Below are 24,571 nucleotides of genomic sequence, written 5' to 3'. Positions count from 1 at the left end.
TGCAAAAACGTAGGCAAATGAATAGTATGATACCCTGTCCTGCCATAAGGGCCTGCAACTCAGACACCCTTCTTGCAGAGCCAACAGAAAAGCAGTCTTCCATGACAAATATTTCAATTCAGCAGTAGCTGCAGGCTCAAAAGGTTGTAGAGTAAGTTTTTCCAACACAAAATTGAGATCCCAAGCAGGAGTACCTCTAAGAAACTGCTTGAACAAAGGATGCAAAACAAAGGTGGATCACAATCATAGTGAGCTGAAATTGCTGCAGCATGAATCTTTATGGAAGAGAAGGACAAACCTTTGTCCAACAATTCAGTAAGATATTGAAGAGCCACACTCAAATTAGGCTCTGAAATCTCCAAATTTCTCTTCCATTTTGACACTGTCCTAGTACTAGGCCTTCTAGCTTCCATAATCACATTTAAAACTTGTTGAGGAAGCTGAGACCACACAGAATATGCCAAGCTGTGAGATGAAGAGATTGAAGCTTGACATTGAGCAGATGACCGTCCTTCTGAGATAACAGATGAGGAATCAAAGGTAAAGGCCATGGAGGCTTCTTTACAAGACTCCTTAGAAGTGGGTACCAGTGTTGCCGAGGCCAATCTGGAGCTATCAAAATCATCCTTGGCCTGTCTTGTCTGACCTTTAGTAATACCTTTGTGGAAAGGCATAGACATGAAGGTTTTTCCAACTGAAAGACAGAGCATCCACTTTCCAAGCTGTGTGATGAAACCCTTTGTGCAATGTGGTAACAGATCTATGTCTGGAGTTTGACACTGTCAATTTCTGAAATACATGAAGATCCAGTTTCCACGGGATCCATGATTTGTCTGCTTAATACATCTGCTAGGGTTCTGTGCTCCTGGCAGAAACCGCAGTCTCCCATAAAATCATTGCTTGCCTGCATAGAGGATAAGAATGTGTTCCCCTGCTTGTTGATGTACCACATGACAGTTGTGTTGTCTGTCAGAATCAACACCTGCCCTGGAAGAAGTAACTCCTTGAACGCCATCAATGCAAACTGGACTGCTAACATCTCCTTCATGTTGATATGTAGATGCTGTAGTCTGGCAGGCCACTTGTCTTGTATCCACTTTCCATTTAGATGAGCTCCCCAAGCAGTGTCCTCTGTCGTTAAAATCTGACTGAGTCCTGTTTAGGTGACATTCCTGAGCCCAAGAATTCTTTTGAAGGCAAGGTATTATTTGAATGACAGTGTCCAAATGTGCTGTGTCCATACATTTTGAGATACCATTGCAGCTTCATGCAGTTTGGCATTGGGAAGCAGATGCCACGAACCCTAATGCTTGAAGGACTGTCCTTGCAGTCAGCACGGACTGATGAGATAGTTGATGGAAGTAAAGTGACAGCCTCTTTTGTTTGTCCAAGGCCATCTGGGGCTGTATTCAGTCTCACACCCAGAAAGCACATGTCTTGAGAGGGTACTAGACTGGACACAGAATACCCTAGGCATCTTAGCACTGCTATGGCATATTCCAGGTGCTGTAGAAGGAGTTCCTTTTCTTGAGCCAGAATCAGGCAGTCGCAAGTAAGGATAAATTTGAATGCCTTGAAGAAGTAAGCTATCACTGGCAATGCAGAGAACTGATAATGAAAATCTCCAGTTCGATACTTTCTGCAACTTAGCCTTATGGGCACATGAAGGTAAGCTTGCTTGAGATCCAAAGTTACCATCCAGTGATGCTTGCCCAGCAGAGGTAACAGTCCCTGTAACGACAACATCTTGAACTTGGGAATGTCCAGATAAGTGTTGAGGATAGATAAATCCAAAATTGTCTCCACGTGTTCCCTTGGCACTAGGAACAGGCGTCTGACACAGGGACTGGCTGAATAGCCCCTATCTGGAGTAACTGAGAAACTTTTCTTTGTGGAGGAGGAACATCTGGCATGCCTTTGAAAGGGGCATTGTGTGGAAATAAAATCTGATGAATGATATCCAGCACCCATCTGTCTTGAGTGATTAAATCCCATTTCTTTGAAAAGGAGCTGCCAGACGAGAGTCCACTGGCAGCTGAAAAGGCAGGTCATTGGTTCAGGACTGACCCCTGCCCTCACCAGAAGTCTGAGCAGGTGAACTGTCTGATCTCCTAGACCTACCCCTAGACTGGGCACCATAAGTTAGCAGGCCATTTCTACTAAACAAAATCTTTAACAGTCTGCATAGACTTAGCTTTGTCCTCCATTTTCTTTAAACCACAGGCGGTCAAACAACACATCAGACTGTAAAGGAGCATCCAAAAACCTGGTCTTAACATGCTCAGCTAAATTCTGATCCTTCAACCATGCATGTGAACAGAACTAGTAGCAGCCACCCTGGAGGCCTGAACAGCATCAAAACCACACTGCAAAGAATGCTTACCCACTTGCTCAGACACATGAACCAAATCCAGCAATTCTTTACACTCAATACCTTCCGCCAAAGCATCCACCTTAGATTTCAATTGTGAAAGGAGATAATTCTGATATTTCAGCATATGAAACTGACAATTCAACGCTCATGGCCAAAGTGGAAGAAGTATATACTTTCTTACCCCACCTATCCAAAGCCCTTGCCTCTTTATCAGAGGGTACAGGATTTTAACCACAGAAGCTTTAACACCTTTAGGCCCCTGAGAAACAGTTTCTGGGTCCCCTGGGACTCTTAAACAAATACTTATGAGCTTCCTATAATACCTATCAGGCTTAACAGGAGCAGGAGGCAAGGAGTCAGGGTTCAGAGAAGCCTCTGCAAAACATCCTCCACCACATTCAACACAGGAGGAATAGCTAAGGGCCTATGCTGAGGCAAGAACAAGAATTCCTTTCTAGAGTCAGAGTAATCCTGGCCTTCCCATTTAAAGTGCTCCTCATGGAAGAGAGTCTCTGAAAATGAAAAATCATCCACATCAGAATCAGAATAAGTAGGAACTCTTGCAAGTCTTCCCAGAAGACTCAAGCCTGTGAACACTGTTCAAAACTATCAAACTCCTGTTCCACCCTAGGCCTCTTATGGGGCATAGAGCCTCTAATCAGAGTAATCAAATCTTCATTTTGAGCATATGTTTCTAGGCACAGAGCCCTTGGCAACAGAAGGAGAGGCCCCTACCTTGGGAAGAGAGGGAAGAACAGTTATCCCTCAGCCTGGCCTACCTCCTGAGAGGGACATCCTGTAACAGTAAAGTATCTGCCTGAGACTCCATTGAAACTCCTGGCAAACCAAATACAGTTATTCACTTTTCTGACATCCGAAGAACATCAACAGTTTCACACTTACCAGGTACAGGACCAAGAACGCCAACCACACCTGATAGACCTATGAAAAGGTGAGGGAGAGGCATTGTCAGCAACACCAAATTCTGCAGTGTTACAAGGTAATATGTGGATATATCCACATGTACAGTAGCTAATGTGATACTGGCTATATTGCTGACATTCTGAGTATGTGTGCACAACTGTGGCTAAAAGCCAACCCCCCCCCCCAATGCAGATAGACCTGACACCCATGTACTAGTCTGTAGAGCCTGCCACAATGACTGTTAATGTGAACACAGTAAGCTTACCTGGATGCTCCTCTGATATGGACGCTGTGGCACCCACCTCCAGGATGTATGACGTGATGTTTGGCTGGGAGCTGTTGGTTGATCTTAGGTTCCCAGGAATTTCTCTGTGGCCGAGAGTGGTTGTTCTGTTGCAGGCCCTCCACCGGTGGAAGCAGCAGCAGGATCCCTGGCAACAGCATCTATCCTTTCACATGTGGCACTGACCATGTCTGTGGCCCGGTGTCAGACCTGCTCATAGGTCATGTCCTGTTGGCCAATATGATTAACAGCCCTCACAAGGTCGGCCCACAATGCTGCCTGCTGTTCACGATTATAGTGACCCCTTGAAAGCAGGATGTGATTGGTTGAGTCTGAGGGCATCCAGTATAGTGTCATTTTCTGCAGATAAAAACAGAGGATGTCTCCGTAGGTACATCGTTGCTGCAAGATAACAAGAGGGAACACATTATAGGACTAGACACATGAATGTCCACTATGTACAGACCTTACACATCCAAATGGCCCGTACTATTCACTGCTCCCTCACATGTCATACCCCACAGTTTAGCAACACACTACATGTGTGGCTATAACCAAGATAGTAGCAATACTGGGTAATGTTCCTGTGTGGTGCCACAGATTCTGCTGTATGTCTCTACAGCCATCACTGCAGTGTACTGTGGTGTATCCCCTATGGACAAATCCCCACTAATATGTGATACAGTCACTGTCGGGAAAATAGCAGTGTGCTATTCCAACAACTATATGGGGACAGTCCAGCAACACCAGTGTGCTACAATGACAGATAGCAATGCAAACATGCTGTAGTATGTATTCCCTGTAAGCATCATACCTCTCAACTGTGCAGATGTTTGCAGAATGTCACCATGTTTGCTCATAGATGTGGTCCGTCTTACACAAACTTGTGGATGTCTGACAAATGGTTGTCCACTGACTAATGGTTACTGTCAGAACTAACACAGAAGCCATCAAACCCTTCAGACAACACTTATGCTACAGTAATATATGTTACTATAATCATATTCTTACTTTGTATGGCCAATATGTATACTCTGTCACTGAGTTTGGGCCTTTGTCCAATATGGCTTTGTCCTGATTTCTTACTGGAGGAGGCTGAGAGGTAAGCTAGGCATAGCCCTCAACCAGACAGGGATGAAATGCCCCAAAACAGGGACTTAAGCCAGAGTACATCAGGGACATTCAGGGACACTTTTAAAATGTTAGTACTATTTATTTGTGACATTGACAGACTGAGAAGAGGTGAATTACAGTACATTATTTGATGTTACAAGAGTGTACACCCTTACTTATTGTCACTATGTCTTATGTATAATCCACTATCTTTACTACAACAGCAGACCATTGTAGAAAGAATGGACAGGGACAGAGCAGAGATGTGATTCAAAGCAGGGACAACTGAGAGGCATGCCTGTACGTGTTGGATAGCAGAGTATCACTGATGTTATTATCACAGATCTAATACAAGCCAACTGTTTTAATCCCTATTCCCCATACCTCCAACCTCCCATCTGCATCCTGTTTTATGGAGAAATGTTCCTCTGCAAATGCTTTGCACATACGCTGTCTGTGTGAATAAAACCACATACAGACCTGTTCCCCATAAGTGGTTGCTTGCCTTTTGTAGGCAATGCTCATCAACAAGGTAATTGCCTCTGCAACAATCTGTGGCTTAGAATTGTTAACTGCATATAAAACAGCTGAATTCCACTATCATTATCCAATGACATGGCACCACAGTGCAATATATAAGGCCTTCGTGTAGGCCTTGGCCACTGTCTTAGTTTTTGAGATGGACATTACTGAGATATGGAGACTACAGCATTGCAGAGGTTAAGTGCAAATAATGTCCACTGTAGAGATGTATGAATTATGTCCACAGGTTTGCCTAATAGGTTTGGTCAGTGTCCCATCACAGTGTGGTCATCTAGCAATTCACTGGCAAACATTGTGGGTTGAGGTCAGAAAGGGGAGAGAGACATGTGAGCGTCACACTTCATACCCAACAGAATATGCATGCTAATGCAGTAGCTGTTACTCTATCAACTTGCTATCTTTGTAGGGGCAAACTGTGAAACACGTACCTATTTCTGGGGCTTTGCCCCCCCCCCCTTATGTATGGTTGTGTTGGACTCCCTTGCTATAGGGGATTGGGAGGTATGGTCAGTCTATAGCAGCTACCTTAACATACAGTTGTGTAAGCACCAGGCTACCTAGGACACAATGGGGGGGATTGTGAACACTTTGGAGGCCTGCCAGCTGTACGTGTACCTGTGGCAGAACTGTCATTAAAGCAGAGCCAGGGTAAGGGTACCCATTATAGTCCAATTGAGGAATGTGCTTATGGTACATCTGTTATGCAACAGTGCCAATAGTACAGTAGTACATATATGTGCAGTGTGTCCCTACCGGCAGGCCTGTGACTTGCAAAACAGGATAGCTTATAATTCAGTAGCAGTAACCTATAGGGATTAAAAGTGCATGACTCAGTCATTATTTGCTGTGTTTACAACAATGTAACTGAAGTGCAACCACTGGCTTCGAACCCAGAACTGTGTGTGACACATGAGGGGTGTTAACACCTTGGATGGGGAGGGTGTTGTGGAATCTGAAGTGCATGTGCCTGCAGATGGCAGCAGCATGACTGAAGTCCCCACCCATGGTCAGGCCACACTGCTCCTTCACTGCCCAAAAAGTGTCTGTGCTGGAGGCTGGGCACCAGGGCCAGCCAGCCCCATCAAGTTGTCAAGTCTGCCCTCAATCCTGTGCACCATGGCCTTTAGTTGATCCTGGGTGACTACCACCCCTCAGCCACTGTTCCTGGGTGGTGATGGTCTCCGCCCCCTGAAACAGCTCCAAGCAAAGGTAGTGCAGGGCCAGTGGAGGAGTCACCACCGGCTTGGGTCCCAGACATGCTGGGACCCAATGCCACATCCAGCTGAGGTAGGGTAGGCAGACCAGCAGGAACCGGCCTACCCTGACTTGCTGTGGTTATATGGAGGTGAAGCAATACAGTTAGGTTAGTTATGAACAAAACCATTGTTAGTAATAACAGCATGCCAGAACATTGGAAATAATCCCATTACTTTTCAATGCATATTATGTGAAACACAACAATGAATAACACAACAGTCAGTGGACAAGTGTGCGAAATGGAGAGCTATGTATAAGGTGCTATTTTTTGTGGGACAGGTTCATAGGTTCATAATGGGCAATTTCAACTACCCCACCATTAACTGGGAAAACTACTCATGTACCAACTCCTTCGTGCAACGCTTTCTAGAATTCATAAACTCCAATGCTCTGGATCAACTTATACACACCCCCACCAGGGGCAACAATATCCTAGACCTAGTCATTACCAACATGAGTGACCAATGTTCCACAGCTGAAGTCAACTCCTCGTAGGTCAGATCACACCATAAGCTAATCACCATAGATATCCACATCCCGCCCTACCCCCATTAAGCAAATGACTGTAAAACGTTTCTCCAAAGCCAACTTCATGCTTCTTAAGACAGAAGTGGCGAACTTCATGACACCCATGCAGATGGACAATACAGTTATGACTGCTGAATCCTACACAAATGCAATTTATAAGCACTTACATGAGTGCATGGATCGTGATATTCCCTAACAGAACCAAGACACTATCCTCCAAAAAAAGGAAGCCAATCTGGTGGCCCCCTGCTATAAACAAACTCTACAACAGAAGGAAGAAACTGTTGCAAAACAGAGTAAAATCCCATGAGTGGAGGAGCTCCCTGGTCAGCCTCAGTAAAAAGCTGAGATCCCTCATAAAATCCTCCAAAGCTAGCTATGAAAACAAGATTGCCACTGATTCTAAGGACATCCACAAAGCATTCTATAGCTATGTCAAGAATCTCAATGGCAACACCCAGATCTGCTCTGAGTTACAGCACAATGGCATGACAATTACAGAACTAACTGATATTGCCAACATCCTGGCCGATAGGTTCAGTGCTAACTTTACACCCCTCTCACCCCCTAAAAGGACTACATCTATACAGGAAGAATGCAGAGTCCCAGTAATCACAACTACGCAGGTAAAAACTGCACACTTTAAAGCCAAGAACACAGCATCCATGGGAACGAACAACAATCAAGGCTGTTTTACACAAACTTCAGAATGAACTGGCTCCCCACCTAAGCACCATGTTCAATCATAGCCTCACGTCAGGCTTTGTGTCCATTGAATGGTGCACAGCAACAGTTATCCCATTCCACAAAGGAGGAGCACCACGGATCCCGGGAACTATCACCCTATTATCCTGACGAGCCTGGTCTGCAAGGCCATGGAACGTATCATCATGGAACTCATAAACAAAGACACTGGTAACCTTCAAACACTGGAATTCACCCAGTTTGGGTTTGTGAAAGGCACATCATGCCTCCTGAACCTGATTGACTTCTTTGAAACAGTCACCAAAGCCATAGACGAGGGTAAGGTGGTTCACACAGCCTATCTTGACCTCGCCAAGGCTTTCGACATCATCCCCCATTCTGGAATTATAGATAAACTCACTAAAATGGGTATAAATCCCTATGTCACATGATGGGTTGCCAAGTGGCTCACTGACAGAACCCACACTGTAAAAGTTGCAGACTCCAAATCTGACTTCAAACCAGTGACAAGTGGAGTACCACAGGGTTCAGTCCTGGGTCCTCTCCTGTTTGGTATCTACTTCTTTGAAGTACAGGCAAACACAGAAGGTCAATGGCTAATGAAGTTCACAGATGACTGCAAATTAGGTGCCACAGTCGAGTCCCCAAATGATGTGGTCATACTACAGAAGGGCCTCACTGAGACAGATGCCTGGTGTCAGAGTCATGGCCTCAAGTTCAATGCCAAATAGTGCAATGTCATCTCCTTTGGTAAAAACTCTGTACCCATGAACTACCACACAGGCGGCAGTCTACTTAACACCGAATGTGTGATAAGAGACCTTGGGACTCAGGTGGACAGTAGTCTCTCCTTTGATGATCACATCACCGCAGTTGTCAGGAAATCCTTCTACGTGGCACACCTCATCACGAAAGGGTTCTCATCCAGGAAAAATAAAAGTCATTATTCCCCTCTACTCGGCTCTCATTAGACCCAATATAGAAGAGAACACTCCTTTTGGAATGTACCTCACAAGACATCTGCAACAGATGGAAAGGCCGCAGAAGTACCTCACAAAGAGGATCACCGGACTCAAAGAGATGCCCTACGCTGACCGTCTCAATACACTGCAGTTTTATTCCTAGCATATTGCCTACTCCGAGGTGATCTCTGCCTAACATACAAAGCTATGTCAAACCCAGAGCTGTTGAACATGCTGCACCTAAAGAAATTCCAATCCCTCCAAGCTACACGCTCTAGGGACCTAAACTTTATCACCACAATAAACAGAACATGCTGGTGGGATAGATTCCTGTCCCAGAGACTTCCCATACTCTGGAACAAGCTACCCATCTATGTCAAGCAGAGTTCCTCATTAGCACTCTTCAAGAAAAATCTTGATGAGTGGATGGGAAATAGGAAATTCATCCTGGGGATCACTTCAGTGGCTCTGCTCGAAAGGGGGCACAGGAAAATAACTTTCTTGGGTGGCGAAAGCCAGGGAACCTTGTTGGCTATGCTTATATAGGTCCTTGGACCGATAGGCTAGTACCTACCTATGAACCTATTAACAGCATTCCAGTAACAGTTACGGCATATGGCTAACAGACTAGGTAATTCAACAAGCTATGTTAATATGCAACCATTGCAATACATAACAATAATAAAATACATGCCCCAAAATAAAGTTTATTGAACGTATGTTAATAGTAAACCATAACCAATGCATAACAATAATAAATATTTGAAGATAAGGGGTGGGGGGAGAGAGATATACAGTCCATTAATACCATTACAGGCTATATAGTTGACAACAGTACTGCTATCTACTCCACAGGTTCATCCTTTATTTATGTGTAAAAGTGCCCTACAGCTGCTGTAGCATTTACACACCCTCTTAAGATATCCACATAGAGCAGTATGGGCCAAAGCAGTAACAACTGCAGGTACACCACTACACAGAACACTTGCACATCAGGTGTACTTATTTAACTACCAAGGTGTACTGTGGGCTGATGTAGTGTTACTTTGCTATTTACATAATCATGTCGATGATACATCTGTGACAGAGGGATTATGCAACAGTTATTACATTCTGTGACAGCGTGACACTTGAGACACATATGTGTACAGTACAGACAGTAAACAACTATTATGTCTTGCTTGTCAGGCATGGGGGAATACAACCCAATAGCAGTGACTGCACAGGACATCTGCATCAAATGTATTAATTGACTGCAGCAACCTTTAACGCACACTGCAGGCATGCAGCCATATCAAAGCTTACATATTTTACTTCTTTTCTTTTATTATTATTACACTTATTTCCTGTATTTTATGCTTTATTTTCACATTCCTGGTAATGACCAACAGTAGGTGACATGTAAACACACAATAATTTACTCATAATACCAGATACCTCACCCATTTATCTGTAGTTTCTGTGGAGAGAATATCTGTAAACATTACTTGACTGATACTGCAATATTTAGATCTACATAGCATTGGATTCGAACCCTGGTCTGTGTGTGGCAAAAATGTACTTCATACACAGCATTTAGCAAACTGAACTACTGAGTCACTACTGATTACTGACTGATAGATGCCTAGAGCTCACCTGGCACCAAAATATGACCTGGTAATAGTGGTACAGTTTTATACCTGGCTGCAGGTGAACACACATGCATGACATTCAGGCATGACAGAGATACTAGGTAAAGTATACATTACTACACAGAATTCAGGTGTACACAATACAGTGTTAGTGTACTGAAATATCTGTTAAGTCAACAAACAATATCTGATTATGGGTCATTACTTGCAGTCTACAACTAGTACATTGTTACACCTGACTGCAGCACCATACCTCACAGCCTGAATGCTTGTAGCTGACATGCAATGGTGAAAACAAGACTATCCTGCTGTATACTGTTTACCTTGGTGTTATTGCTATTGGTCCATGTGTCGTTGCAGACCAGTTGCCATAAGTAATTTCTTACAAAACAACTCTGAACCTACACTTATTGCACAACAGACTTTACTATACATACCTTCATGCATATACTGATATTTTGTGCTTTTATTGCAGAACAGTTGTAATAATTGACTGTATGCAAAACAGCCCTATTGCACAACATACTTTATTAGATATACCTTCATGCAGGTACTGATACTATTTTGCGTTTTTACTGCAGAACAGTTTTAATAATTGATTTCTTGCAAAACCGCCTAACTTCCACAGTCATTGCACAACAGACTGATGTTTACTGTATGACAGATGTTTACTATATATACCTAATCACAGTTAATGCTTTACTCTTTCTTGCTTATTTGACTATAGATAGCAAAATACATCTGTACTCTCCACACCCATGGTGCAACCTGGCCAAGCCCCAGGCATGCACCTCAATGTTGCAAACCCTCTCCTCTGCAGCTGTTGGGAGAGAAGCACACCATTATGCACACCAGTTTAGCAGACATTCAAGATTAGATACTGAAAAAAGACAGGTAATGGTACCTACATACAATGTGGGACATTCCCAGCCCAGAATTCTTGGACCCAGGTGTCCAAGAGAGCCCCCTTCTGTCTTTTCAGGTCATCACGGTGGTGATGACACTGCTCACCTGTGCAGGGATAACAGTTGCACTGGTGAGGTCCCTTGCCAACTGATTCCAGGCCTCTACCTTGCATTCTGAGCCGTGGTAAGCTCCGTGCATCAGCTGGCCCTCATGGTTTTTGACAAAGAGTCCGACCATGACCATGGACTCCTGAATGCTCCACCGCTGCGCCTGAAAGCATGAACCCTCTCCAACGCCTGCCCCTGTATCCTTCAGAGACAAAACTCCAACAGATTATGCTGTATTCCCACCTACTGGGCTTACTATATCCTATTTTCCTTCCCTTACATGCCATTGGGCAATATTTAAAAATGTGTTGCATCGCTTAGCAGCAGGCAAACCAGTGTGGTGCAGCTGAGCAGTGATAAAGCCTGTATGCTCAGCAATGTGCAAACCAGCCAAGCAATGCATAAACATTAGCCACCATTATTTGTTTATGCATTGCTTAGCAGAGCTTAGCTGAGAGCAGCAGGCCAGTATTTAAAAATAAATTGCATGATTTGTACTTCTAACAAAAATGCTAACTTGCTCTTCCATGTATTCAAACCCTGCACCTACTGCACACGAGGCCGTAACTGTAACCATTCAGATACGTGGATGTGAACTTTTTTGTGTTTTTATTTAAGAACAGTACACCTATGAGCTACCTTTAAGCAGTACTGAACACCGCAGCACACCTCGCAAACCCACTCAGCTATGCTTAAACTTGACCTTCACACACTAAATATATACAGTTTCTATTTTTAGATGTCTGGCAGGTGTCTTAGCACTGCTGTGCTCCACAGCACGCAAACATGTTTTTTTAAAAAAAGAAAAAAAAATTTAATTATATTTCTATAATACAACTGGACAGTGCAGGGAGTGTGTTACTCATATGCAGACACAGTTAGTACCACACTCCCTACACTGATTCAATAACCATGTCCCACAGCTCTTCCTCGGCAACATGTTATGATTAATATGAATGGCACTCTGCCAAGGGGGAACCGTGTACATGGACACGGTAACATTCCATGAAGGCTCTACACTATGCCAATATGGATTTTATTAAATCTAAATTTTTTTGCAGTGGACATCCAGATTACTGTTTTAGTTCAGAGTATACACAAGTTTATTTTAAGTAGAATATCTTAATAACATGATAAAATAACGAAATGCATGAAAAAGGGTAGCTCTTTTTTTTTGCATTTACAAAGCAGTTAGTCATTAGCTTTTTATCCACTAGCACCAGTTTTTATCTGATGACAAGCAGCCTGCAGATGCTAATGCATTTCCCCACGAATAGCTCTGCTGGTTGGAACCACATGGCTCTTATTTTGCTAAAGTTTATCCACAGAATTCTTTAGACCTGACTGTCCTTACCTAATCTATCTACCTAACCTATTCTAATTCTTTTCACTGGAGTACACCCCAGAACAAAGATCATCTGTACTTACCTAAGCTTCTGTCCATTTAAGGAAAAAAGTAATGACTGATGTATTTACAAAAGGTTTGAAATTGGTTCCTCAATTCCCTAAGACTAAATGTTTCAAGAATTATAAAGCTCCGCAATTAAAGTCTACCCTATCAGTGGAAAAATCAGATCATCTGGCCATTACATCTTCCCTCAAAATTCACTGTAACTCCACAACAAATGCCACTGTTTTCACAGGTTTCTCTAAAACCAGTCTCCTTGCCCTATCAGACATTACAATGCTTCAGTTTTCTTCCCTGGAGACCCTTATTGATAAGGCAGCCACCTATCCCTCTGCATTTTACTCCCATATGAATTTCTGCAAAGAAGCCTCCCATCCCCCAACTGCTGAAAGTATAATAGCAAATTCAATAAGTCCCCTTGGCAAAATTCTACCATAAATAAATTATGCAACAAAAAAAGAGGAAAATCAGCCCTAAGACACAAATTGAAATCCCCTTCCTCTAAATGTACTCTCAAAAAAGTCTGTAAAGATCTTAAACATCAGATCAAAATCCTGCAAGGTCAAGCACAAACTAAACACTGCAACTTCTACCAAAGATACTCAGAAAGGCGTCTTTAATTATACTAGGAATATCCTAAGTAGTGTCCATTACTGCACTGAGATGCTGTCAAATAGCACTTCGGTTTGTGAACCTGAAGATATTGCCAAAGTATCCATTGACAATTTTACCTCTAATTACGCACAACTGTCTCTAACATGCTTTTCCCCACTGCAAACCAATTTCTGCCACTTCCTGAAGTTATCCCAGACCAAGTCCTGAATACAGTCTCTAAAACAAACACTAGCTCCATGGGGCCTGACAATACTTGGCTGTGTCTTAGCATTAAAAAGAGCCTATCTGATATTCCTCATAAATACATCTAACATCAGAGAACTATAATGGAGTTCAAAACTAATGTCAGGCTGTTGGCAACTCCTCTACCCCAACAAGTTCAGCTTTGTGAAGGACAGAGCTTGTCTACTGAACTTGGAGGACTTGCTGGAAATGGTGACTGAAGCACTAAATGAGAATTCAGAGCAAATCACCTACTTTGAGTCAGCAAAAGTGTTCAATACTATGGCAAGGGTCTCTGGCTAAGTTCAGCAATGACTGCAAACTTGTCACTGTTATTAACTCTTCAGCTGATGCCCATAACCTGCAAGACGGTCCGGGTCACATCAATTCCTGCTGTTAAGCTCACAGGCTAAAATGCATGCACGAAGTGTGGAATAGTGCTCATCGGAAAGCAAGAAAATCTCTGCACCTATTCCACTGATAACAGCCCACTTAAAGCCAACATGGCTGTTAAGAGTTCTGAGCATGTTTGTAGATAATAAATTCTCATTTAACCTCCAAGTGTCACCTATCAAAAAGAAAACCTTTACCTAGTGAAACTAATCTTGAAGGGTATATCCCCTTGATCCAGGAAAGTTATCATTCCTCTTTATTCCTAGGTGGTGAGGCCCATAATAGAACATAGCACCACATTTGGCATACATCTATAAAGCCATACAGTTCAACTCGAAAGACTCCAGTATAACTTAAAGAAAATCTCTGGTATGTCCTCTTGCCAACCTGAGATACTAATAGGCCCCATCACTATTTTTCAGTCTCTTACATACTACGATATAGTGACCTCTGACTGGCGTTTAGGGCCATGAATGATCTCATCCTAACAGATCTTCTATATGTATATATGCATAGATATATACATAGATATATATATATAATAAAACTGGTGTAACTACCAGCACTTTGTTATGGGATCTAAATCTAAACACAATAAAAATAAAAACTGATGGCAAGAAAGACCTCCCTCCCGAAGGATACCACACTTATGGAATAAGACTCCTACTCCATGTCAAACAAATCAGCTCCATTACCGTCTTTAAAACAAACGATGAGTGGATGGAAATCCATAAAACTAGGTTCCAAATGATCTAGTCAGTTAACTAATATAAACAAATGAAGTAGGTAAAAAAGCCTTTCAGTTGAACAAGAAATGAAAATCTGGTGTCACCTAACGTTCTGAGTGCCTTCTTTCCCTTCTAGTAGTTCTCTTAATCAAACATTGTAGCAAAATATGCACATCTTCCTTCTACCTCATTATACACTTTAGAGCAGTGGTCCTTAGCCACCGGGGCATGGACCAGTACAAGGCCACACAGAAAGAATAAAAAACTTTTTACGTTGGGCACCCGACCGTTCAGGAAAAAGTGCATGTATGTGTATGAGTGTCTTTGTGTTTCTGTCTGCACGTGCATGAAAGCAGAATGTAAGTGTTCCTGAAAGCAACAGAAACTGTGTATGTGTGTATGACAGAGAGTGAACAGTGAGATCGATTGAGCCATTATTTTATACTTGCTAAGCAGTACTTTTGTTGTTTAGCCAGTGTAAAATTTATTTTATTTTTATTTTATTTTTTTTTATTTTACATTTGTTGACCGGGCTAGTCCAAATGGAAACATGTCCATTTTCAGTAGAGGCCCGGGGAGATAAGCTCCAATTACACTAATAAATTCAGAAGATAAAAATTTTATAAATTATCAATGGAGATTAACATCAAGAACTTGAGTGCAGGATTTACAAAACAAAACATTAATACTAAAAACTTATTTACATAGTTAAGGGTTTGACAGTTATGTAGAATGAAAGTGAAAGTTGTTGTGTCTTTTGGTTTTTCCTGGTTAGGGGTCGCCATAGCGGAACTCCGGTCTGCTAATGATTGTCAGTAGATTTTTACGTGCCGAGTTGCCAGGCCTGACACAACCTTCAACGAAGGTACCGCCCATTCACGCATGTCTCCACACAGAAGACGCTCTAGCTGAGAATCGAACAGGACAACGTCTTACTGTGAGGCGAGAATGAAAATAAAAATAAATGAAACCGAAAAAGTATGTGAATGGATGTTTCTGTCTGCAAGTGTGAGTGAATGCGTGCACAAATGCAGACGGCAGAGTGTGTGTGTGTGTGTGTGTGTGTGTGTGTGTGTGTGTGTGTGTGTGTGTGTGTGTGTGTGTGTGTGTGTGTCAGTGAGAGAAGAATGACAGCAATCCCTTACAGCAGCATCATCAGTTAAGAGCTTTGAGTACCTATTGACTATACCTCTCAATCTCTCTGCACAAAAAATCTGGACAGAGTCACAAATAATGGGGGACAAACAACCAAAAATAAGGACAGATTTAAATATTGCTCTTACAAACTTAGAAAGTTGCAAGAACAACAGGGTTTCGATTAGCATGTATTACCTGAATGATATGAAGTCTGAAACTCAAATGCCTGTAATTATTTAATGACTTCAATCCCCACTCTTTGCCAGAAAATTACACATTTTATGAAGATGGACTAACCATACGATCCAAAACTCTGGACATTCTGAAAAAAAAAATTTGGACACTTGAAAGGTATGCTCTGTTGACTCTTAGCTCAAGATATCTGGATACACCTAAAATAAACAGGGAATAAAGACTCAAAATAGGAACATATTTTACTTGATTATTAGGATTTCTGTTAGCATACATTTTCTGAAACAGAGGAGTGCGTGAGAGAGTGAGTGAGAGTGACAGTAAAGAGGTTTGCATACCTGTGGATCTTTCAGCTGAAGAAATCTGGAAAAACCCTAAAATAAAGGGGGGAAACAAATGCACAAAAATAGGAACGGATTTTAATTACTGCTCTTATAAAATTACAACTGCAGTGGTGGTGCTGCGGTAGCATTGTCGCCTCACAGTAAGACGTTGTCCTGTTCGATTCTCAGCTAGAGCGTCTTCTGTGTGGAGACATGCGTGAATGGGAGTACCTTTGTTGAAGGTTGTGCGTCAGGGCCGGCAACTCGGCACGTAAAAATCTACTGCCAATCATTAGCGGACCGGAGTTCCACTGTGGCGACCTCCAACCGGGAAAAGCTGAAAGACACAACAACAAGAAGCTCTTATAAAATTACAAACTTGCTTAAATAAAAGGATTTGTGTTAGTATGAATTTCTAAAGAAAATAATAGTCAAACTCAAATGTATGTCATTATTTAGTAACTTCAATCTCCAATGACTGCCAACAAACCAAACGTTTTAGGAGTAAGGGAATCAAAATATCCAGCGATTTACTTTATTTTTAAGTGTTATATTTTGAATGCAAAATGCTTCCTCCAACACCACTAACATATACTACACCAAGTTTGAAACATTAGCCGGAGGAACTATTTTACATCAAAAATTTATAAAAAAAAATAATATAGCACTTAAAAAAAAATAAATAACCAAGTGCAACACAACAAATTTAATGACAGCCCATTCTCTAAGTGCAACAATTCCCTCCAGGGTGTGTGTTAATGTGTAATTAAAGCCCTCGAAAGGCGCTAAAACTAAGTTATGTACTCACCATAACGTTCCATCTGAGTAGGTAACTTCATTTGTTAGCAACCTGTGGGTATCGGATCCATCCTGGATCTGAGCCGGCAGCTTTCCAAGCTAGAGATCTGAGCTCCAAGCTCCTCCCTCTTACCCATAATACCCTGCTACCTCCCTCCAGTCCTCAGATCGAGTTTGCCCAATTACCAGACAACACCAAGACAAACAATACCTGAACATCCTAACCTGATGCATACCAGGACTGAATCATTCTATCATTCAGGTAACGAAAGCCAGGTTAGGAGAAAGGAGGGGGGGTCGGTTGCTGACAAATGAAGTTACCTACTCAGATGGAAAGTTATGGTGAGTACATAACATCTTTATCTGAAATAGTTAACTTCATTTGATCAGCAACCTGTGGGGGACAGAGTCCCCAGCTACCAAAAAACTTGGGAGGTCCTCAAGGAAGAATATTCCGGAGCACTGCAGAGCCAAAGGCCGCCCTCCCTCTGGATATCAGATCTAATTTATAATGTGAAATAAAGGTATGAGAAGAAGCCCAAGTAGCCGCAGAACAGATGTCATCCAAGGGAACTCTTGACCAAAACGCAGGCAGAGGTAGCCATAGAACGGGTAGAATGAGCATGAACCCCCAAGGGCTCCAGCCGACCAGAAATTTTGTATTTGAGCAAAATGCAGTGAGATATCCATCTAAAATGTAGTGAGATATCCATCTAGCTACAGTCACCTTTGTTACTGGTTTACCCAAGAATGGCTTAAGCAAAGGAAACAAAGAGCTGCTCCAACTTGCAAGAGGCAGCTGTTCTGTGCAAGTAAAAGCGCAATTGTCTATGCACATCTAATGAATGCAGTCTGTACTCCCCCTTGTTCTGATAGTTAGGGAAGAAAACAGGCAGATTTAATGGATTGGTTGATGTTAGCCTCGGAAGCCACTTCAGGTAAGAAGGAAGGATTAGTCCTGAGAGATGCTCTGTCCTTATGGAAGACGAGATACGGGGGTTTAGTACAAAGGGCCTGAAGCTCAGATACCCTTCTAGCTGAGGTAATAGCAATTAAGAAGGCAGCATTCTAAGACAAGAACTTTAAGTCAACAGAAGCTGCAGGCTCAAAGGGTGGACCAGTTAGAGCCTGAAGGACTAAGGTTAGGTCGCATGGAGGAACTGCATTCTTGACAGGAGGTCTTAAAAGAAAGGTGCCTTTTAAGAAAGTCTTACAGATCTTAGTGGAAGTTAAAGAACCAAGATTGTCCCCGATGTGGAAGTGGGAAATGGCCGCCATTTGAACCTTCACAGTAGAAGAACTGGCCCCTTGATGGAAAATGTGAAATAGAAATTCAAGTACTGCTGGAATGGGAGCCGTAAAAGGGTCCAAATTCCTACGCCAAGCCCAGATGGAAAAACGTTTCCATTTACTGTTGTAGACCTTCCTGGTAGAAGGCTTATGTGCCGCCACCAAAATGGATTTAACTGCGGACAAGATACTGGGAGTCCTAGCCATTCTAGTCCTATTCAGAGTTTTCAATCCCGAAGGATGAGATATCAGATCCGGAATGGCATCCAAGATCCAAAGAGGAGCTATGAGATGAGACCGTAGGTACAGGAACCAGGTTTGACGAGGCCAGAATGGGGCTATGAGGATAACCTTGCTCCCCAACTGACAAGCTTTCTGTAAGAATTTTGTCATTAACAGGAGAGGAGGATAAGCATAAAGAAGACCGGATGGTCAAGCATGAACTAGAGTGTCTCTGGGGCTCTCCCCTGGCGGGGGAATTAGAGTGAAAAACTCGCTGCACTTTGCGTTTGAAGGCGATGGGAAGAGATCGCAGCAAGGTTGACCCTATTTGAGGAAGATCTGTTTCGCTACTAAGGGGTTCAGAGACCACTCGTAAGGCAAGAGGATAGTTTGACTCAGCTTGTCCGCTAAAATGTTGGACCGACCCGGAATGTGCGTTGCTAGCAGAAAATGGTTGGTGGATATCGCCCACTCCCAAACTCTCATGGCCTCTCGGCAAAGAGGGTAAGACCTGGTCCTCCCCTGTTTGTTGATGTACCAGACCACTGACATGTTGTCTGTCTGAATTGCAATAGTCCCCAGAGGAAGAAGGGCATGGAGAGCTTGCAATGCTAGAAGCACTGCCCTCATCTCCAGAACACTGATATGCAGAACGGGAGTCCACGTGCCTTGGACAGTTCTGCCCATGCAATGCCCCCCCACCCCAGGCGAGAAGCATCCGTGGTCACCATGGCTTGGGTTGAGGCATCAAAAACAGCCGCCCTTCCCGAAGATCTTGGGAATGGAGTCACCAAAGTAGGGAGTCCCTGCAAACTCTGCTGAGGGGAATCGGGGAGTCAAATGGATGTCGAAGGATGGACCACTGGACCTGTAAGGTCCATTGAAGAACCCTCATGTTCAAGCGGGCTAGGGGTGAAAGGTTGATAGCTGCTGCCATGGACCCTAGGGCTCTCAGGACTAATTCTGCTGGTGGGGCCGGAGATTGTAGAAGTGTTAAGACATGGAGAGTTAAGTTGCGGAGTCTGTCTGATGTCAAGAAGGCCTTGGACTGAAGTGCGTCTATCCTGGCCCCTATGAAGTCCAGGACCTGAACAAGTTGAAGGGACAATTTTCTGTAATTTATAGTGATCCCCAACTGGTGGGCCAAGAGCAGGAAGCAATCCCTGGCTGAGCATAGTAGATGCCTGGTGGGTGCGGTGAGGAGCCAGTCGTCCAGGTAAGGAAAGACCCGTATTCCCTGAAGCCTCAGGTGGGCTGCTACAACTGCCATGACCTTGGTGAACACTCTGGGGGCTGTGGTGAGGCCAAAAGGGAGGACCCTGAACTGATAATGTTTGGCCCACAACCGAAAGCGGAGAAACCTCCTGGATCGCCTGTCCATGAGAATGTGGTAGTACGCATCCTTGAGGTCTATGGAGCACATCCAGTCGTTCTCCTGCAGAAGGGGGAGAATAGATTGAAGAGTGACCATCCGGAATTTCTCTTTGGCAATGAACAGGTTCAATGTAGAAAGGTCGAGAATTGGTCTTAAAGTCCCCCGTCTTTTTTGGCACCAAAAAGAACCTGGAGTAATTGCCCGACCCAGACTGGCCTGGGGGGACGTGCTGGATGGCTCGTTTTCTTAGCAGCTTCTTTATTTCTAAAGCCGCTGCCTCCCTCTGACTGGGTGGAACATCGGGGAGGTGCCTCAACTGAGGGGGAAGATTTATGAAGGGGATAGAGTAACCTCTGGATATTATTCGGAGCACCCAGCGGTCTGTCGTGATGGACTCCCAATGTGCAAGGTGTTCCGAGAAATGCCCCTCGACTGCCTCCAGAGAGGAGCAGTCAGGCAACCCCTCAGGTTTGCTGCGCAGGTCAGTCAGAAAAAGGTTCCCTCGACCCAAAATTCTTCGCCCCCCCCCCTCTGCCTCTGGGCCGGCGTCCACCTTGTCCTCCCCTGCCTCTGAAGGATGAAGGGTCTGGAGCGTAACGGGACTGCTGAGATTTCCGGAACCACATCTTCTTTTGTCCTCTCTGGTTCCTGGAAAAGGACCTTTGAGGAGCCAAAAAGCGGATTCCAACAGCAGACAGTGTCTTCCCGTCTTTCTCGCTCTGGAGCAGCGTATCGCGGACGGTCTTGCCAAACAGAGTAGAACCGTCAAAGGGAGCATTCGCGAAGGACGCCTTGAAGGGTTCCGCAAAGTCAGAGCCAGGCGTGAAGCCTTAAGGCGATGCCTGCTCCGCTGGATCTAGCTGCCCCCTCCGTGGCATGGGAGAGAAGCCGCATAGATGTGTTGGATATCGATTTTACAGTGGCCATGCGAGCCGAGAAAGTTAGTTTGTCCTCGGCCGACATGGACTCCGGGGGAGACCCAGCGTACTCTTTTACTAGATCCCGCTGAAGCCTAATCACGTGTGCCAAGTAATTCAGCGCCCTTATGGAAAAGGTGGCTGAAGCAAACATCCGCTTTCCAATGCGATCCATCATCAGAGACTCCTTGTCGGGAGGATAGACCGAGGAACTATCCTGTGCCAGTTCCTTCTTGGTGGCAGCCACCACCACCATGGCATCTGCAGGGGAACCTTTACTTTACGCTGTCTTGTCTGTCGGGGGACTAATGATCTTATCTGGTCTCCTGGGGATTGGCTCTACAGTGTCCGGTTCCTTCCACGCCCTGGTAGTAATCAGGTCTACCAGGCGGTTGGCCAGACGGGACACCCAAGAGGTAGACGGGCCTGCGTCAAACTCCTCCAGAAACACTGACTCATCCGTGGAAGGTTTCTGGGCTGACCACCCCCCTCTAATGTGCAACATCTCCATAATGTCTCCAAGGGAGACATTCTCGAGGGGGGGGGGTGACCTGGGGGAACCTTATCCTTCCTCCAAGTCAGTGTTTTCTGTGAGGGACTCGGGGGGGAGTCCAAGTGCCTCCTCTTACACTTTCATTTGTGAGGGACCTCCTCGGCGGGACTGTCCGAGGAGGCCTCACCAATGGGGTCATGCTCCTCTACAGGAACTAGCTGGGGCATAGATGCAGGCTGTCCCTGGGGCCAGATGATGGAAGACAGGCCCATCTGCGAGGGAATGGCGGGTTGATCCGTAGCATGAGCCGGGGACCTCAAATCCCTCGAGAGGACCCTCTCAATCACGTCGAAAGCCGAAGGTGAACCACTCTCCCTGGGATCCAAGAGCAACCCCCTTGGATCTGACATGTGGATCGTCGCCAGAGCTGAAGTGATCGAACCCGAAAGGGAAGTGTCCTCCGACCACATCGGAGCCGAAGACACACACACCCCTCCGGATCAGAGGCTCGGCTCATGACCCTGAGAGCTCGGATCCGAAAAGGGACCCGATAAACTCGAAAGTAAGGCTGGCGTCGAAGTAGCGATTACTATCGGTGCCGACTCCCTGGCTCTGAGGCTACTCAGATCCGATGGCTCCGAAACCCGATAATGGATCGGAGAAGGAGCAATAGGGGCAAAGAAGGGGGCCGAGCTCCCCCCCGGACGGGGGGGGGGGGGAGGCAAGAGCACTCCCATCTGCATCTGGGCCTGAAGGAAGCGACGCATCATCTGCTCCATGTCCGCGTCAGAAAGGCTTCTCGTAGACCTAGAAGAGACTGCCGAGGCTGGCCGGGAAGGCCGCCTCGACGACCTCGAAGGTGGCCAGGGCTCCTCCTCCAGCTCCGGAGAGAAACGTGGGGAATGGAGCCGAGAGGGGGAAGGACCCGGGAACCTTCAAGGGAGAAGAGAGCTGCTTAGCCAGCGGGGCCGAGGGGGCTGAGACGGCCCACCGCTTATGGCTCCTATGCTTCTCCCTGTCTTTGTCTCTCTCTTTCTCCCTCTCTCTATCTCTCTTCTCTTTCTTTCTGGGGTCCCTCTCTCCCTGGGACACAGTGGGAGGTTGAGTCCCAGCCAGGGGAGCAGGAACCGTTGGCTGAACAGCCGCAGCCGTGACTGGCGCCACTGAGGGAGAGGAGGAAGAAGTAGAATCCGCGGCTAAAAGACCCGCTAAGATTAACTTGTTCCTCCTGTCTCTCAGAGCCCGGGGATTAAAGGTAGCACATATCTGGCAGCCTGATGTCATATGTGCAACCCCCAGGCAAAGAACGCACTGAGTGTGGCATCGGCTGGGGACAGCTTATGGCCACACTCAGAGCATTTGGAAAAGATGGCCTTAGGGCCTTCGGCCATGTCTAACACAATCACACACTCTAACACACAGATAAGGGGAAGGGGAATACACTAAAGTTAAATTAAACTAAACTAAACTAGTCAAAGGAATCAACTATCACACACACACACACACACACACACACACACACACACACACACACACACACACACACACACACACACACACACACACACACACTTTTTAAACTGGTAAAAAGGTAGAGAAAATTCCTATCCTTATCTTACCTAATCACAAGGAGCTTGTCACTCGTGCTTATAGAAGCCACGGCAAACGAGATCTGAGGACTGGAGGGAGGTAGCAGGGTATTATGGGTAAGGGGGAGGAGCTTGGAGATCGGATCTCTAGCTTGGAAAGCTGCCGGCTTAGATCCAGGACGGATCCGATACCCACAGGTTGCTGATCAAATGAAGTTAACTACTTCAGATTTACACATTAACACACACCCTGGAGGGTATTATTACTTGGTTATTATGCAGGCGCAATAGCCTGTCCCTGGAAAATTGTCTTACATGAAACTGGTCCACGGTGCAAAAAAGGTTGGAGATCACTGCTTTTCAGAGTTAATGCAAGAACTCCTCAGGCTTAACATAATTCAGTTCTTATACCGTATTTCATCTATGAGCAGCACTTAATTCTAGCATTCAATGTAGTACATCAAGTAAATTATAATCGCTCATCAGTATTCCTATCGTACCTTGACCAACTGCATCATAACTGCCTTTCAATCACTGCAAAACTTTATTTGAAAGTTTCACTAGTAAAACAACAGATGTGTACATTTTATCTTATTTATGTATTTATCCTTTTCTGACTGGGTTATTGCCATTTGGCTGGTAGACACCATTCATGGGAGACCCAAAGTGGTAATATTTTAATATATTTTATTGTATCTTGCTACTGGTGGACTATTGCCTTATTTAACAAATACGTTTCATACCGCTCAGCTGTTCTCATGTGTTCCTTATAAAATGTGTGGTTTTCTGCCAAATAAACTGAAGTCACTAAACAACAGACATTTGAAGTTTCAGACTTCCTAGCCTTCAGAAAATGTGTGCTAATGCAAAATATGCTTTCACAGCAACTTTTAAGATTATAAGAATAATATTTAAAATTGGTCTCAGAATTGGGACCTTTGTTCCCCCATTATTTTTGGTTGTGTTAAGAATTCCTGTGCTAAGAGATTGAGAGGTATGCTAATCTGGTCTATATATTTTATTTAATTCTGATCACTATGCTCCTTGTTTATTATTACCTTATTTTAAGTATTGAGGTATTTTTTAAAGGTAGACTGGAAATAAGTTTGCTAGCTAAACCTTCCCAGTTACCATATCTAAGTATAAAAGCATGCTAATAAGGCTTTTGGCCTTCATATTTTAATAGCCTTTCCATAAATTGAACAAACTCCACAATTATCAGTATCATGTCAAACTGCATGTCAAGAAAAACTGTAAATACATGTCAATCTAAGCATGTTTGGCAGCAGACAGCCAAGCTCCCATAAAGAAACCTGTGAACAGCACTTCACAAAAACATGTACTCTGTGTTTTCAATGAGGGGTGGGTGAGCTCACCAGTCTCTGCTGCTTCTCAGAAGTCAAGGCCAATGTCAATGGTCTCTGGATGACTAAATTTACAGATGATTGTGAATTAGTAGCTGCCATTGAATCTCACACTGATACAAATGTTCTCCAGGAGGGCCTGACCCAGACAAACAACTGGTGTCAAGAGTCA

General features: G+C 44.3%; 1 protein-coding gene across 1 annotated transcript in view; it reads right to left on the bottom strand.

Annotated features, from left to right (window-relative positions):
• Positions 1 to 24,571, bottom strand: part of PNPLA7 (patatin like phospholipase domain containing 7) — a gene marked incomplete in the record, with an annotated part of 4,152,928 nt that overhangs the window by 2,644,988 nt on the left and 1,483,369 nt on the right.

This window comes from Protopterus annectens, chromosome 2.part2, assembly GCF_019279795.1.
Source record: "Protopterus annectens isolate FY-2018-M chromosome 2.part2, PAN1.0, whole genome shotgun sequence".
In the NCBI taxonomy this organism is placed as follows: Eukaryota; Metazoa; Chordata; order Ceratodontiformes; family Protopteridae; genus Protopterus; species Protopterus annectens.
This window is presented reverse-complemented; position numbering and strand designations above follow the sequence as displayed.